The following is a 16,011-nucleotide window of genomic DNA, read 5'->3' on the forward strand; positions in this document are numbered from 1 at the left end:
CTGAGGACAAAAGTTCAGTAGAAATACTCAGATATGGAAACATTTTGCTGTCACTTTGGGGCGCAGACATGTCATCCTAATATTCTGCTGCCACTGCTGCTAAACAGTTTATCAAGAGATCCTGGCTGCACATTTGATTGTCTGGACTGTGAAGGTTTGGGGGTTTGATGATTTCATAAGCATCTATACCGCAGTCTACACTAGTTGCAGGCCCCTGGATGTCCTGGCCTACTACACTTTCAATTCTATTCTTAGTACTGAAAAAATGTATAACAATTAGTCCAGGAAGGTAAAGGACCTGCCTGTGCTGAAAAGGAGACATAAAGAGATGGGACTGTTATGATACAGGCAGCTGTGGTAGTCAGAAGTGTCTGTGGACACAGAGTAGAGATGAAGGCATTAAAAAGTGTAAATAGAGATGTTCATCAAATACACCCTGTTTTATGATAATCCCTGGTATGCAGAAATGCTCCCTCCAAACATAAGCCAAAATTACCACTGGTGGCAACTATTTATGAATCAAAGACCGACCTACAATTGTTCATGTACTTGAAAAGGTGGAGCACTGCAGTGGGCTGTCACGTTGGCTTACTGCAAAAGCTAATGAATTATTCCAGGAAGGAGTCATATGATAATGAATCATGTTCTCTCCCCCCTGGATATATGCACACTATGTAAATATACACTCTTAGTGATTCAGTGAACCTCAAGCCTAAATAAATTGCTACCACCAGCTGCATTAATTAACATGACCAAAATTTAAAGTTCACCCACTATTTTCAATGGGATTCAATGCATTACAGGTAAGTGCTGGGAAGGTTAGTAGTCTCACAGTGATAGGGGATTTGTGTGTATGTGTATGGCTGTGTGTGTGTGTGTGTGAAGGCATGCAGATGTATGAGTTGTCTCAAGTGTGTGTGTGTGTGTGTGTGTGTGTGTGTGTGTGTGTGTGTGTGTGTGTGTGTGTGTGTGTGTGTGTGCACACACCTGTATGGGTAAATGGGTGAATGTGTACATGAGTGCAACTGCAATCGAGTGTGGGGGGTGTGTATATGATATACATTTAGTGCGTGTGTATGTCTTTGTGTTTGTGTATGAGTAAGCACACCCATATGTATTCAGATAGTAATTATATTTTGAAACCATGACTACTGTAAGGAAATGTGCAAAACTGTTAATGCTAACCAACAGTGTATTAACATTTGGTATATTGTTATCTGTCTGATGTGATGGCACATGTGTGAAACACTTATTTCTTATTAACACTTCATCAAAGTATGTTGATGCAGCATTTAATCCACAAAAAAAAAAAAAAAAATTCTAGCTGTGGGCTTGGTCACTGGAGCTGCAAACAAGGGGCTGAATTCATAAAGAACAGCTGAGTGCTGGCTGACCAGTCAAGGGGGAGAGGTATGTTTTCTGTCTGGCTGCAAACATCATAGGGGGCCAGAGGCTGCACCTCAGGTGGGCAAAGTGGGAACAACAGTGTGCGCATGATAGCAAGTGGGTACAAACTGCATTAACATTACTACATTTCATGTTCGGGGGATAGCTTAAAGAAGAAAGGCCTTCCCACTGTTAGGATATCACTGTACTTAGACAGATATTTTATGCAGACTGAGAATATGCACTTACACAGAACAGTTGGTGAACAGGGGTACAAGAAACCAGAAATAAATAGAAAAGAGGGGATTTGCTTTTTTAAGTTGAATATAAATGGAGTAGTACATATTCCCCAGCTACCTGAGAAAAGAAAACAACTTCAAAGTTTTGAAAACATTATAGTAAAGTAGTTTATATGAAAATTGTGTGAGGAGAATTTTGGTCAGAAATGTTGGATTTGCTTACTGCCTCTGGGATATGTAATGAAGTTCAATAGGCTTGTTGAAGCCTGACACTTTGTTCTGTTCTTAGTTATTATTTGCATAATAACCTACAACTCATTATTAATCCCAGTAGTTTTATCTTTTTTTGCAAGCATGTGTATATTCTGTCTTTGATTACAAACTTCAAAGCAGACATTATGTAAAATGTATGCTAATAAACAATTTCCCTTAGGTTAAAGTTGCTCAATGCAGTTTTTTTTGTTATTTATTTAATCCAAGGTTGTAAGTGTAAAACACTTATCAAACTTGACCAATTGCAGGGTTACAAACACAGCAGTAACAGCAAAGTACAATAAATATTAATTACAGTAAAGCAAGGAAGAAAAGCAATGTATGGTAGTGAAGAAGACAAAATGGTTGTTTAAAATGCTCAAGGAAAAAACAAATATCACTTAAATAAACTTTTAACAATTCAAATGCTTATATAGCAAATCCTTCAACTTTTCAACAGTCTTAACTTAAAAGTACTGCCATTATCTCAACATATAGGGGAGTAAGAGACTTAAAATGCATCAGTTTTGAAATATATCTCATAAGCTAGGGCTAACAAAATGCTATTAATTTCACTGTTCAGACTTCACATTGTTTCCTGGACGTTATCAACACAAACACCTTGGACAAGATTGTGCGTGCTCCAAACAGAGGATCAGACATCTGTGAAACAAACAGCACTAAGAACACTAGATCCAAGGACCTGAACTTTAAAATAAATAAAACATGCTAGAGAGACAGATATATGTCTCAAAGGATCCCGTTGTTATGGAATAAGCTCCCCTTTTACAAGAAACAGACTTCATCCCTGACCCTGTTCAAATTAAACTTTGATCACTGGATGGGGAATCACAAACTCACCCATGCTCTTGTCCCCCTGTCTCTGATTTACAGAGACTGACAGTAAGTAAACTAATACTAAATGATCATACTCCACCAATACACATTCATAATCCTTAGCAACCTCCTTACTATTATACCATACCATATAGGCATCCAAGGAATTTCAGGATAAACCTGGGTTTGTTTGCTCAGCTAGGCTTATAAAGACCCTAGCGGTCATTAACCTAGTGTAAATCTATGAACCTATAATTGAGGAACAGGTCATTTTTGTAACAGACATGCCATATTTTCTATTGTGCATGTTATAGTTATTGATATTGTGATAAGGTCATGGATAGTTCTGGAGACGATGGTACAGTGCTGACATGAGTCTGCATCGTAGCTATAATGGCCCTGTAATTTTTTGTTGGACTATCTGATATGCATTGACTTGACTTGCATATTCTGTTTATTTCCTAATCATGGCAGTTAATGTCAACCTAAAATCCTCAACAGTACCTTGACTGAAAGGGATCACAGTTTCATATAAGTGCATTTAATCATTAGCTGGAAGTTGCAGCAACATAATTTTGGTTTCTGTTTTTTTTTTTCTTTACTATTTTAGATTAATGTGTGCACATCTCTGGTAAAAGAGGCACAGTAGTGAAGCATTTAAAATTATTCAGATAACGTGAAGAGGTAGAACTTCACTTTTCATTGTGCTGCATATTCTTGTAGTGGATAAACTATCAGATGAGATTAACAATCAGTTTTAGACTGTGGAAAAAATTGTCTATTCTGCAAATTCCTTACCACTCTCAAAACACAGTTCTTTCGTAGCATTAATATGCAAAAGGAAGCCGCAAGGTTTCTGAAAAGTTTATTTCCTCAGATATTAGAACTAGCATGCATTTTTTATTAATTTTATGTTTGTTTTGCAGGGCTATTTCCTTGGTAGTGCTAATGAAAGATTATTTTGTTACATATTTGGGAATAAAGACTAAACTGTTGTTTCACATTACCTTTTAAATATTAATCAGTTAGAAGCACAATGTTAGCAAGGATGACAGGAATTTGCTCTGCTTAATGGGTTATGTCCTTAATACAGATTCTTAAGAAAGACTGCAGATCTTTGCAGCTTTCAAATTTATGTGGAAAAAAACAAACTGATGTTGCTGCCTCCATCTAGAATAAAATGTAGTTGGCAGTGGTTCCCAGACAACTTTTTAAGAATGCTGAAGTTTTCCTGGCAGGCTTTACATGCTGTATGTCTTCAGCAGATCTAACTTCTTTAAAAAAATAACCCCCTTCTTCTGTCTATATACTCCCTCATAGATGCAGAAAGAAAAACAAGTAATCATATAGTTCCACTACATTTCATTTTTAAGTATGTATGGCAACATCACCACTACTAAATATTTGCCCACTTAAGACCTTCTTAAAAGTAAGCTAGCATTTCAAGCACAAGTACTACATTTGTCTCAAAGAAAATAGAAGAATAGTACAATTGTTTTTGCACATTTTGTTAATCAAACTTACTGACTGGTTGCAAGTAGGTTTTCTATTTTCATACAAACAAATGCAATAACACAGTATGATACAAAATGCAAGCCATGTAAGCAGAGAGATAAGCAATTAGTTTCTCAACAAATACTTTGGAAATTTTATTGACAAACTAGTCACATGACTTTTTCATCTTTTGTTTTCCATATATAGGTGTATGTTATTTTTGTTTACGCAGATTCTTGTCACTAGCAGTAGTTAATAATGCTGAAAATAATGGTGTTATAATAACTTGATTTAACAGTTAATGATTTATACAAAACATTCTGATCAGCTGCTGAGTCATTAAGGTCAAGCACTTAGGACAAGTTAAGTTTAGAGCTGTGTTGCCTTTCATTGCTTCCACAAGATACTAAGATACTTTGGTCTATTTGTAGTTATGCATCTGCTGATTGCTCATTCTACAGACTTATAATCTGATACCTTTTGAACTTAAAGCTTATGAAAGTATTTAGCTATGGAGATGGTCTTCATTATAGTGCTGACAACTCAGATTTGTTTTACAGCATTTAAAAGTTAACCTGATAATATAAAACTTCCTCCAGCAGTAAAAGCACTATATCTACTACCAAGATACATAGCCCAGTTTTAACCCACAGGAAGGAGTGGAGATGATCTTCATACCAGCTGATATTATGCTCTGTCCCACTGCCATATCGCCTAGCACTTCTGATTGTCAGGCAGGTTACCCGAGTCAAAGGCTCTACATATGTGGGAAATAATATTGGAGAAATAAGGAATCACCAGTACCTGCACTTGTAATCTAGAGTTTAGTAAGCCACTGTCCCTGCAGACAAACATGAGCTGATTGTAAGGGGTTGTACCATATGATTCTATTGAGATGGCAACTCAGGAGTTATTCGGAGCAACCAAAGGAAAAATATCTGACCTTGACAAGATCCACACACTGCCCAACACAGCAATGATACTGACCTACATTATGACCAGTTTATTGAAAAAATTATATTAGAATACATATATACATAATAACTCCAATGATAATAATATTAAACGTAAAACAAATACAACTTTTATTAGCATTGGTACCTCTCAATGAACAAACTAACTACCACAAGCAGCATTAAACCTACTGCTAATTGTAAATAAGCCACAAACCCAGAGCAGCATACCACACCTCACTTCCCTTCACTAAATCATTAGTGAAGAAAGGGAATAAAATGGGCTCTGTCTCCACCTATCAGCCGGGCTACAGACTCCAGGTTCCCCCTTTGACCTCAACCTCCCCATAGAAAATCAGACAACTACAAACCTTTAACAAAGTCCTTCAATAATAATGCCAGATGAACGTTAACCAAGTGTAATCTTTTATTGCTTACATGAAGAGCAGCTATACCAAATAACATTGCTGTCAATGAAATCCATGAACTCCATAGAGGAAAGAATCCTCGAAACCCTGTGATTAATGAACTGCCTAGTCATTTTAAGGCTCTTAAAACCAGACTCTCCCTTTCATACCTATCTGGGAATAATCTCAGTCCAAACCAAAGTCACGCCAGGGAACCTGTGCTTCAGTACAACCAAGTCACATACTATCTGCACCAATAATCTCCTTTTGGGAACCCTAACAAGATCATTTCCCCAAAATGAATGACAACAATCCCAGGAAAACCTAATATCTCCTGTAGCTCATCAACTATGCCCAACAATTTATTCCAATACTTTTCTCTGAAGTCTTGCTAATTAGTCTGATCAAGCCTCACCCATAAACCTTCAGTCCTCACAGCAGCTCATTTCACTGTCCAAGACACAAAAGAAGGGCCCGATATCAGGATTTTGTTGCACCCTAAAAAACAAAAACAAAATATTAGCAATACTAGACCACAAGATCTTTTTAATAATTATCTAACATATGACAAGAATACATTTGATGAACACCTTCCTACCACTTTTATCACCTCAGGTGACCTAATTTCTGCAGCCAAAACAAAGCCTACCTATTCAAAAAGAAAGTGCTCTAAACATATTTGTCACATATCCCAGTCAATTTAAAGTCTTCCACAAAACCAAAACAACCTGCCTGGCTAGAACCAGCCTATTGTCCATTCCTTGAAACACTAAATCCAAATTAACTCCCCTAACCATCTGTTTCCACTGCTTCACCCAAGCTGGTGGCCTCAGTAATATTTCCAAATCCTCCTTAAAAACACCTACTGACCTCGCACACATCAATTCAAACTGCCTAACAACTGCCTATGCAAAATGCACCTAGTTACAAGACAACTGATAATGTTGCAAATAACACATGCCTTTAATAGCTCAGTGATAACATCTTAAAACCAAGTAACATCTGCCACAACAAATGCTTGTCCAACAACAATATGCTGTCGTAATTGGACTCCCTCAGTCTTTCCCAATCCTTCAACACTGTAACAATTTTCCAGAGCTAGGTATTATATCTCAGCCCTGCAAACCTTGCTGTTACATTGATCTGTGCCATGTGTGTTTCCTTATTCTTGTCATTGTTTCATATAAGTCCTACCTGCTAGCTACCAATTCTGACCCTGTGGTCAATCATGACCCCTCTCAAGCTGAAAGACAGGAGAAAGGAGCTAGCAGAAAACTAGATGAAGAGACAGCACGACATTGAAACACACTAGTAGTTAGGTCACTCTCCAGAAAAATCTTCTACTCCCACCCCCACCCCCATTACACTCCATATCACTTAAATGTGCCTCCTTTTTTTCTTTTGAACATAAACATAAAATTCAACTGCTGGGAAAAAAGAAACACCTCCTACACTAGGAGGGGAAGGAGAGGAGAGGGAAAGAGTCCTGCACTTTCCCTTTTGAATTTGAAAGGTACAGGTATATTCACTCTTATCATTTTAGAGAGACCAGCCTATTCCCAAATACTTAACCCCACCACCTCTTCACAAATCTTACCTCATTTCTTTCCACTTCCTCTTTAACCTTTAACCTGAACTTCCTCTATCCTCACTCAGTTCCCCTCCTCTTAACCCCTCCTAAGCAAAAAGCTTAATAACTAGCACCAGGAAGGCATATAACGACAAATACATCTACCTGACAAACTTTATTTGTCAATTATACTGATTACTGCATGAACCATGTTTAGCCCAGCTACTCTGTTCAACTAGTCCTACCTTACTCACTGCATCAACTCACTGCCTACCCATTATAATACTCATCAGGTCCCACTGGATAAAAAATTAGGGAAGACACCTTTTAGCCTATCATACAGAGGAAAAGACTACATTCTCAATCTCCCCAACATATCTTCAATATATTCATTAAAAGTACACCACTAATAGAGAATGTTGAACAAAGGACCCAGGGATAAATATTTAAATGTTAGTTCTGTCAGAGAGGGCTAGAGATTTGTTTCAGTGAAAAAAACACAATTATACAACAGAAATGTCAGGGTTTACTCCAATCTTCTCCAAAGAATTGTTCACATATGAATAAATCACCAATACTCAATCAATTTCAGGTGTATCCTATGGTTTTAGAAGAGTCTGAATTGTACTAACACAAAGAAACTTATGACTGAGAAAGAAAATTACTCTGGATTATATCTGTCCTGCTAACACTGGAATGACATTATTTCACCCCGCCACAGTGGTGCAGCAGTTAGCATTGCCACCTCACAGCAAGAGGTTCTCTGGTTCGATTCTCGGCTGGGGTGCCTTCTGTGCAGAGTCTGCATGTCCTCCCTGTGGTCGCTTGGGTTTCCTCTAGGTGCTCCGGTTTCCTCCCACATCCCAAAGACATGCTGTAGGTGGATTGGACACTCCAAATTGGCTCTAGGTGTGAGTGTGTGCATGTGTGTGTGTCTTCTGTGGAAGGTTGGGTGCCGGGTTGGCAACTCGACACTGTAAAACTCCACTGCCAATCGTGAGCAGACAGATGATCTGCTGTGGCGACCCCTAACTAGGAAAAGCCGAAAGAAGAAGGAGTTTGCCTATTTGTAGTAAGTGTGAGTGCAATGTGTGTGTGTGTGTGTGTGTGTGTGTGTGTGTGTGTGTGTGTGTGTGTGTGTGTGTGTGTGTGTGTGTGTGTGTGTGTGTGTGTATATACATACGTGTGGGTGTGTGCTCTCCATTTTCATATCTTCATGTTGAAATGGATGGATGGGCAGATTCTCTGCCTGCTACAGATGGCAACTGGTTGAGTATAAATTTCTTGCAAAAGTTTTTCCCCACCTTGCAGTTGACCATTAGTTGATCCCTAGTGCCCATCCTCATTTTTCAGGTCTATGGAACCTGACACACCTCTCCAAGACTTTCTACAACCCATATTCACAGCCAAAGAGGTGTATGAAAAACTTTGGGAGAGCATCATATATGTTGCTGGGGATGTCTTTTGTTTCTGCCCAAGGTTTCCACCCCTATGTACATACATACATACTGTTTCATACTTGCATATCATCCCACCTCTGCTGTGACTCAGCCAGTATTTTTCTGCATGACCCTGAACTCCACCGTAGATTCTCCCCAGGATGGGCATATATGTCGTCCCACACCAGCACCTTAGAGGCACGTGCCGATAATCAAATCCAGGCTGCTTGAACAGTTGTCAGTGTTTATTTCTGTATTGTACAGGGCTGACAAATCAGTGCCAAAGTTAAAGAAAAAGAGGATGATGCAAATAGTTGTACGATAGCATTTTCCTTCCTGCATTTCATTGTCTTTGACAGAACTACATCACTTTGCTGTTATGATCATCCTAACCACTGAGTTATAAAGGCCTGTACCACAGACCTCTTCCTGACTACAAAGTGCACATTTTGGTAATGACTATAAACTGCACTTTTTTTCTGTGCTGTTTGGAGAGTTAGATGGCTAAAGCTAATCTGGCTGGACCGGATTCCATTGTAGAGCTAACAGTAGTTACCCCAGACATTAGCCATCAGCCCTTGAGATGGCAGAGTTTTACATTTATTTCTAAATGATGTCACTATAATGTACTAGGTTAGTTCAGAAGTGCAGAGCTACCATATTTTCTCACAACAGAGAAACTTCTTTGTGTAGCAGAATCTCATTTCCTACCCGAAACAAAAAACATTATGAAGAATTTTCTGCTTGTTGCATCTGCCCATTATTGCTACCAGAATGGTTGTTTGTAAGTAGGGTAATTCAGTATTGTCAGTTTAAAATGGCCCTGTTTAAATACACTGGGCTGTTGGGCTGCTTCTCTTCAGTATCTGATTGGGTAGCTGAATCATATGTGTTGATAATGTTGTGCAGGGAGGTAATATAATATAATAATCCCACTCAGGTCACAGTGGATATCGATATTACAGCATCAGCAGCCTTAGTGCTTCTATCTCTTCAGTCTGTAGCCCACAACAGGTAATGCTTTTAGTTTTATTATACAATTACAGTTATGAGTACTTGTTTAAATGCATTTCATCTTGTGGTATGGCTGATATCAATAGTTCACTGAGAAGATTGCTGTTAACGTTAGTTGGTCACAGCATGGCTGTCATCTGGACAGCCATGAGGGATGCTCATTTTTTGGGGCGTAATACCTTCAGTAGATGCTGATACACTTGCCATTGGATCTGAGTGCACAAGCTGTCACACATGCTCCAAGAAAGCTGCCACACAGATGTGGCTTGTCAGATACAGCAGGACATCCACAACCCATCCACTAGGTGCCAACACTGCCACAAACGAAACTCCCCACCCACTCCTCAAGGTGAGTGACTCATCATCAGCAGCTCACTCTTATCCTCTTATCACAGCTTCCACAGTGCCCAGGTACTAGTCAATTCCAGGTCCGGCAGTCAAGGTGTTATCTCACTGCACATTGAAACCAACTGTTATGTTTAGTCTTTTGCATATTCTGCCTAAGTTTAGATCATGTGAACATTATTATTTATCATATACTGGTTCCTTTATGCCACAGTCTAGTTGTGTGCAAATATTCCATGTAACTATGAATATTTTGGGAGGATTTTTAACTATTGCATTTCTGTATTGGCTTTTCTGATTTGGAATGTTTTGGCCTTTAAATATGCATGTCAGATAAGGCTGATTAATTATGCAACATATATGAAAGTACGACTATTTTGGTGATTTAGAATTAATTTAATTGTAAATTGTCCAGAGACTAATCTGATTTAGCTAGTCAGGTCATTCCAGCATGTGTTTGCATATGCAATTTTGTTCATATGCGTTCAAAATGACAATGTCGTGTTAGGTCGTCACAGTAAATTCATATACACTACATGATTCCCGCATACCTCTCAACTTTTTAGCACAAGAAATCTGGACAAACACAAAAATAATGGTGAGATAAAAGCCTAAAATTAATCACAGATTTAAATATTGTTCTTACAAACTTAGAAAGTTGATAAAATAACATGTTTTGCATTAGTATGCATTTTCTAAAGGATATGAATTCTGAAAATCAAATGTCTGTCATTATTTAGTTATTTCAGTCCTCAATGATTTGTCAGAAAACCACAAACATTTATGAGAAACAAATCAAAAATATGAAGTAGAAATCTGCACAGTTGAGAGGTGGTGATCCTGGACTGGTGCGATATTAAGTCAGTGCTTCCTAATTATCTCAAAATTATTTATTCTGCTTCTGGAGTGAGCATGCTTCGATGCATACACTGGCCTAGATTCTCACAATGTTCAAGGTCTGCTGTACCACAGTGATCATCAAAAGAAAAAAAATGTTTATTTATACACTTGTGTGCAGAAATCAGGTTACTTGGATGATATTCTTGAATACTGGTAAAATGGATTTTACCTTGTTTGTCACCTATGGAACCCCACTGTTCCCTATTTTCAAAACAGAATTTAACATTTCTCAGTCATGGTAAAGCATTGCTTTCTCTTTCTGTCTCTCTCTGTCTCATTATATATTTCTATATATCTCTGTATATCTATATATCTATATCTATGTTTGTATATATTTATATGTATATAAATTATGCACACACACACACACACACACACACACACACACACACACACACACACACACACACACACACACACACACGTGTTGCATGATAGTGCTCCCATCTTGAGAGGAAAGTAAACAAAAGTATTGTTATACAATTCATACATTAAAATCTTAATGCCTGCAGTATATTCAGTCAGTATGGCAGCCTACAGTAATTCTGACCATTATTAACTGCATAACATTTATCTCACACAGTAAACATAATTAAACAAGAGGACTGACTATGATTAATGAAGTAAGCTTATACAATTTACTTAAAATGAATAGTAAATAAATGGGCCACCGAACAATCATTTATTGAAAAGTAGAAGTGGAATTAAAAGTATTTGTTTTATTAAGTTCCAGAAACTTCATAAAAATTGAGTGACATTAACAAAATATTGAATTAACTGCTTTCAATCAAATTCAAAGCTTTGTATTAATGCTAAATATGTAAGTACAGTTCTAAAGAATATGATTATTTCTTAAAATGTTTGTGTGATCACTTCTGAGATGTTTGCTAAAAAGTCATGAAGTAAAATCATGAAGGAAAACAGCAGCGTTTATTTTGACCTCACTGAAGTCTGCCAGTGTTATTGTATATAGAATGAATGCCGCAAGTCAACATTTTTCATTTCATAACTGAAGGAGTAAGCCCTTGAACGGAAATGCAGACATATTATCAATAAAAACATGGGATGTGGAAAAACAGATTAAGCCTATGCTGTCTTGTACATGAATTTCCTGCTTTGGGTCAAGCACTTGAAAGAAAAGCAGACAGTTGTCGGACCTATTAAAAAAAATAATAATAATAACCTTACAAAGTTATCGCAAGAATTTAGTATACTCAAAAACAAGGAAATTCTGAAACACACTCAAGCAAAAATACCACAAATATTTATTTATAGTTTCATTACTGTTTTAAGTTATCTTTGTTATTTAGATGTTTGGCAATCCAACATTATATATAACTGTGCCATGATCATATACATGAAAATGTTCTACACTTTGCATACATTCTAGATGTAGTGGAGTACAACCAAGCAAATGAGTAAGGATGCAGTTATCAGACCTAATACCTTGCATAGGTATTCCAATATATTGCAAAGCAGCTAGACTGACTGTGTTATTGAACTTACGAAAGGAACAGAAAATGGAAGGTTCATAGGAGGTTACTAATGGCCCTAGAGCCCTTACAAGCCAAGCCATTTTATACCCAAGTTACCCTAACTGACCATGGTTAGATGGATGTTATTAGCAGGGAGAGTCTAAGGTCCGCATGACTATGTCTGTCCATGAGGGAAATGAGTGCCATAGGTACACCTTTTCTCAAAGTGACACCTGTATCACAACTAAATACCATTATGCACCACTTAAGAGAAACAAACTGTACCAGAGAAATCCAACTCATTTCATCAGATATTGTAGTGTTGACGGCACTGTAAATTGCGTTTTAGTTTATATTTCCTTTTTAGTAAGAACTAAGCTTCTAAATGATGCAAAGTTGATACAACAGTGCCAGCCGACAAAGGTTGGATTAGATGCAAGGGGTCTGGATGACCCAGCCATGGAGGAATTAAATTGAAAATCCAAGGCAAGTTCCTCCATGCTGGGGAATGCAGTGAGAAAACGTACCAGTGAGAAAGTGTCACTAGAGTAGTAGAGGGATCAAGTGTACCAAGGCTCTGGGAATGGATGCATGAATATAACCAAGGAGCTCTTGCACTTTAGCTGACTACTTTGAGTCTGCAGTGGGATGCACTTAAAAGCAATGCATGTAACAAGGCATTACACCATTCCTACCTCTCAACAGGAAGACAGCTATCAGCAGTATATGTAAAACTTTTATCCTGGCCCAAAATGATGACCACTCTCCCTGACTGACATTTCCCTACTGAAGATTTCTAGCCAGGATCTGGAGTGGGAATGAACAAGTTACTAACATTGCTGACTGGTTATGAGAGGAAAAGGGGAGCCAGAAACAAAGACAGCAAAGTTGCTTAACAGTTGCAGTTCAGGTTGAACAAAAGCTTAGTCTGACCTACTAGGATGACACATCTGTTTTCATATGTCCTTTGTGATTTTTGATATTCTTTTCATCATCAAGAAGTGGTCTCAGTCATTTCCTGATTACATTACCCTCATACTCTGCACATAGGTAGAGTGACTACAAATTTTTATTGTACAAGTATCTATAGTTACTTTAAGTTATTAATTTAGGAAAAGAAGTATGAATTCGTGTGTGAGGCTATTAATTCAAGCACATCCACAAATTACTAGCCTGAACATGAGATCTGCTAACATGGTACCTTGAAGAAATTGTGATTCACTTAATTTGAAACACAGTGGTTGCATTAAAGCAAGTTAAGTAGTAGAAACTGGATTTACAAGATGATTAACAATTTAACTTTAAAGTGCCAGTAACTCTAGTCGCACTGTAATACAGAAGTCCTCTAACATCAAAGAGTAAATAGCAAAGCAGTTGTACTGGCAAATAAATGATCACATCTTAATGTTCAGTGATTTGCAAGACTGTTAGTTTATAGTCTAAAGATCTGGTTTAATAGATGTCAAATTGTGGAAAGAAGGTCTTTCTCTTTTTTTTTTATACTGATACTTTGAACAAAGGTTCTGTGTCACTCATCCAGTAACATTAACCATTTCAGAACATACTTTCATACATGAAGACTGTCTTTCAAGAACCTGTCATGTTCATCTCCTATTTTAATTTCGCCTGTTAAACTATGAATAACAAAAATCATTGAAATTATCTGAACTCAAAACAGTCTTTATAGGTTTATAAATGTTATTGTCAAAATACTGTCCTACTAGTCTTTGAGAAGCTAGACTGTCATTATATTGTGATGATATTTTCTACGGTCCATATGCAAATCCATTTTGTTTTTTTGAATGCTGTAAACAAGATGTTTGGCTTTATTTGGAGCTCATGGAGCACTGATTTATTCCAGTGTTTTGGTAATAACTGGGTAATGAATTTGAGTAAAATTTCTGTTACTTTTTGTTAATTCTAATTAAGAGGTTACCATATATTATATCGGGTCTATTTCACTCTACTGAATTTTCAAATAACTGAAAATCAAAAGAACGAGACTAGAAGAGCAAAATCACATGACAACAAACCTTTACATTGCCAAAATTCAGAGCAACATAATACCAGCTGCTCCAAGTCAGCATAAAAATTTACATTTTGTTACACTTTTGCAGGGGGAAAAGCCCCTCTGCACCCCCCACACTACCTGCAAATTATATATACTAACTCTGAGATCACACTACAGTGAGAAAAATGTAAATTTCCCAATCTTCACAGTACCGCGGTCTGCATTTAGAAGCACCAATTTGTGTGTGACGTGCAGTTGATGTTTCATTGATTGGTAGATTGAAGTGCATCCACTATATTGTATTGTTTCCTTTTGTTATTGCGTCTGGAACTACTTTGCAGCACATTATTAACTTTAAAGCACGGTAATTGGCTTTACTTTCTGACATAGTCTTTATCACAGATATACCATTAGCTTGCTTCCATTGTTAAATTCTTACACATTTTTCCCTGGCCTCATTTCATTCAGCGGACACTATAACAGAGGGCAGTCTCACTGCTGTCAGCTTTCATCTCCATGACTTGGACTCAGACAGCTTGTAGAATATGACAGGAAAATGTGTTTCCAATGTGAAGACGATTCACTAAAATGTTAAATCACATCAAGCAGCTTTTTTTACTACTCCAAATTTCTGGTCCTGTGGTAAATGTGTTGCTCTACAAAAACTGCCATCTCAGAGTATAGTCTCAGACTTTAGAACAGCTCTTCCAGAATTCTCACCAATAATAAACTGCAAGGCTACAGAACTGACAGTTAAAACAGAATAGTTTAGAACTTTCATCATTATAGATCGTGATGGAATGGTCATATAGGACAACTCTATTCCATCAATGTTCTTCATATTGATCACTGACACATAGACTTAGGTTGTTGTTGTATCTTTCGGCTTTTCCCAGTTAGAGGTCGCCACAGCGGAACTCCGGTCTGCTAATGATTGGCAGTAGATATTTATGTGCTGAGTTGCCAGGCCTGATGCACAACCTTCAATGAAGGTACACCCATTCACGCATGTCTCCACACAGAAGATGCTTTAGCTGAGAATCGAACAGGACAATGTCTTACTGTGAGGTGACAATGCTACCCGCAGCACCACCACCGCAGTAGGTATGTGGATTATATCCAGCCAACAGGGGAGCCTGCAGGATTTTTTTCAGGGGGATGCAAACCCAGAGCCCCCCCCACTCAGCCCCCCCCATGCAGCCTCTCCATGCAGCCATTCCAGTATCCCATGACTTTGCTATTTCTCCCCAGTTGCTATAAACACTGTTCAAAACTGTCAGTGTGCATAATGTTTTATGCTTTACTTCTACAATGATTGCAGATATTTGGATTTAATTTACAGCTTTTATTTCAAATTTTATAGAAACACTGATAGACATTTGCTAAACAAAGCAGTAGTCTTACATGACTTTGCTATTTCTCCCCAGTTGCCATAAACACTGTTCAAAACTGTCAGTGTTCATAATGTTTTATGCATTACTTTTACAATGATTGCAGATATTTGGATTTAATTTACAACTTTTATTTCAAATTTTATAGAAACACTGATAGACATTTGCTAAACAAAGCAGTAGTCTTACAATGAAAACAGACTTAGCATTAAAACTTCTCTACCTTTGAAACTCACATTCACCGAAACAGCATTGAAACCCACATTCAAAGAAAATGCATCTGGCCAGTGGCAGGTTA

The sequence above is a fragment of the Protopterus annectens genome, chromosome 2.part0 (genome assembly GCF_019279795.1).
Source record: "Protopterus annectens isolate FY-2018-M chromosome 2.part0, PAN1.0, whole genome shotgun sequence".
Taxonomy (NCBI): Eukaryota; Metazoa; Chordata; order Ceratodontiformes; family Protopteridae; genus Protopterus; species Protopterus annectens.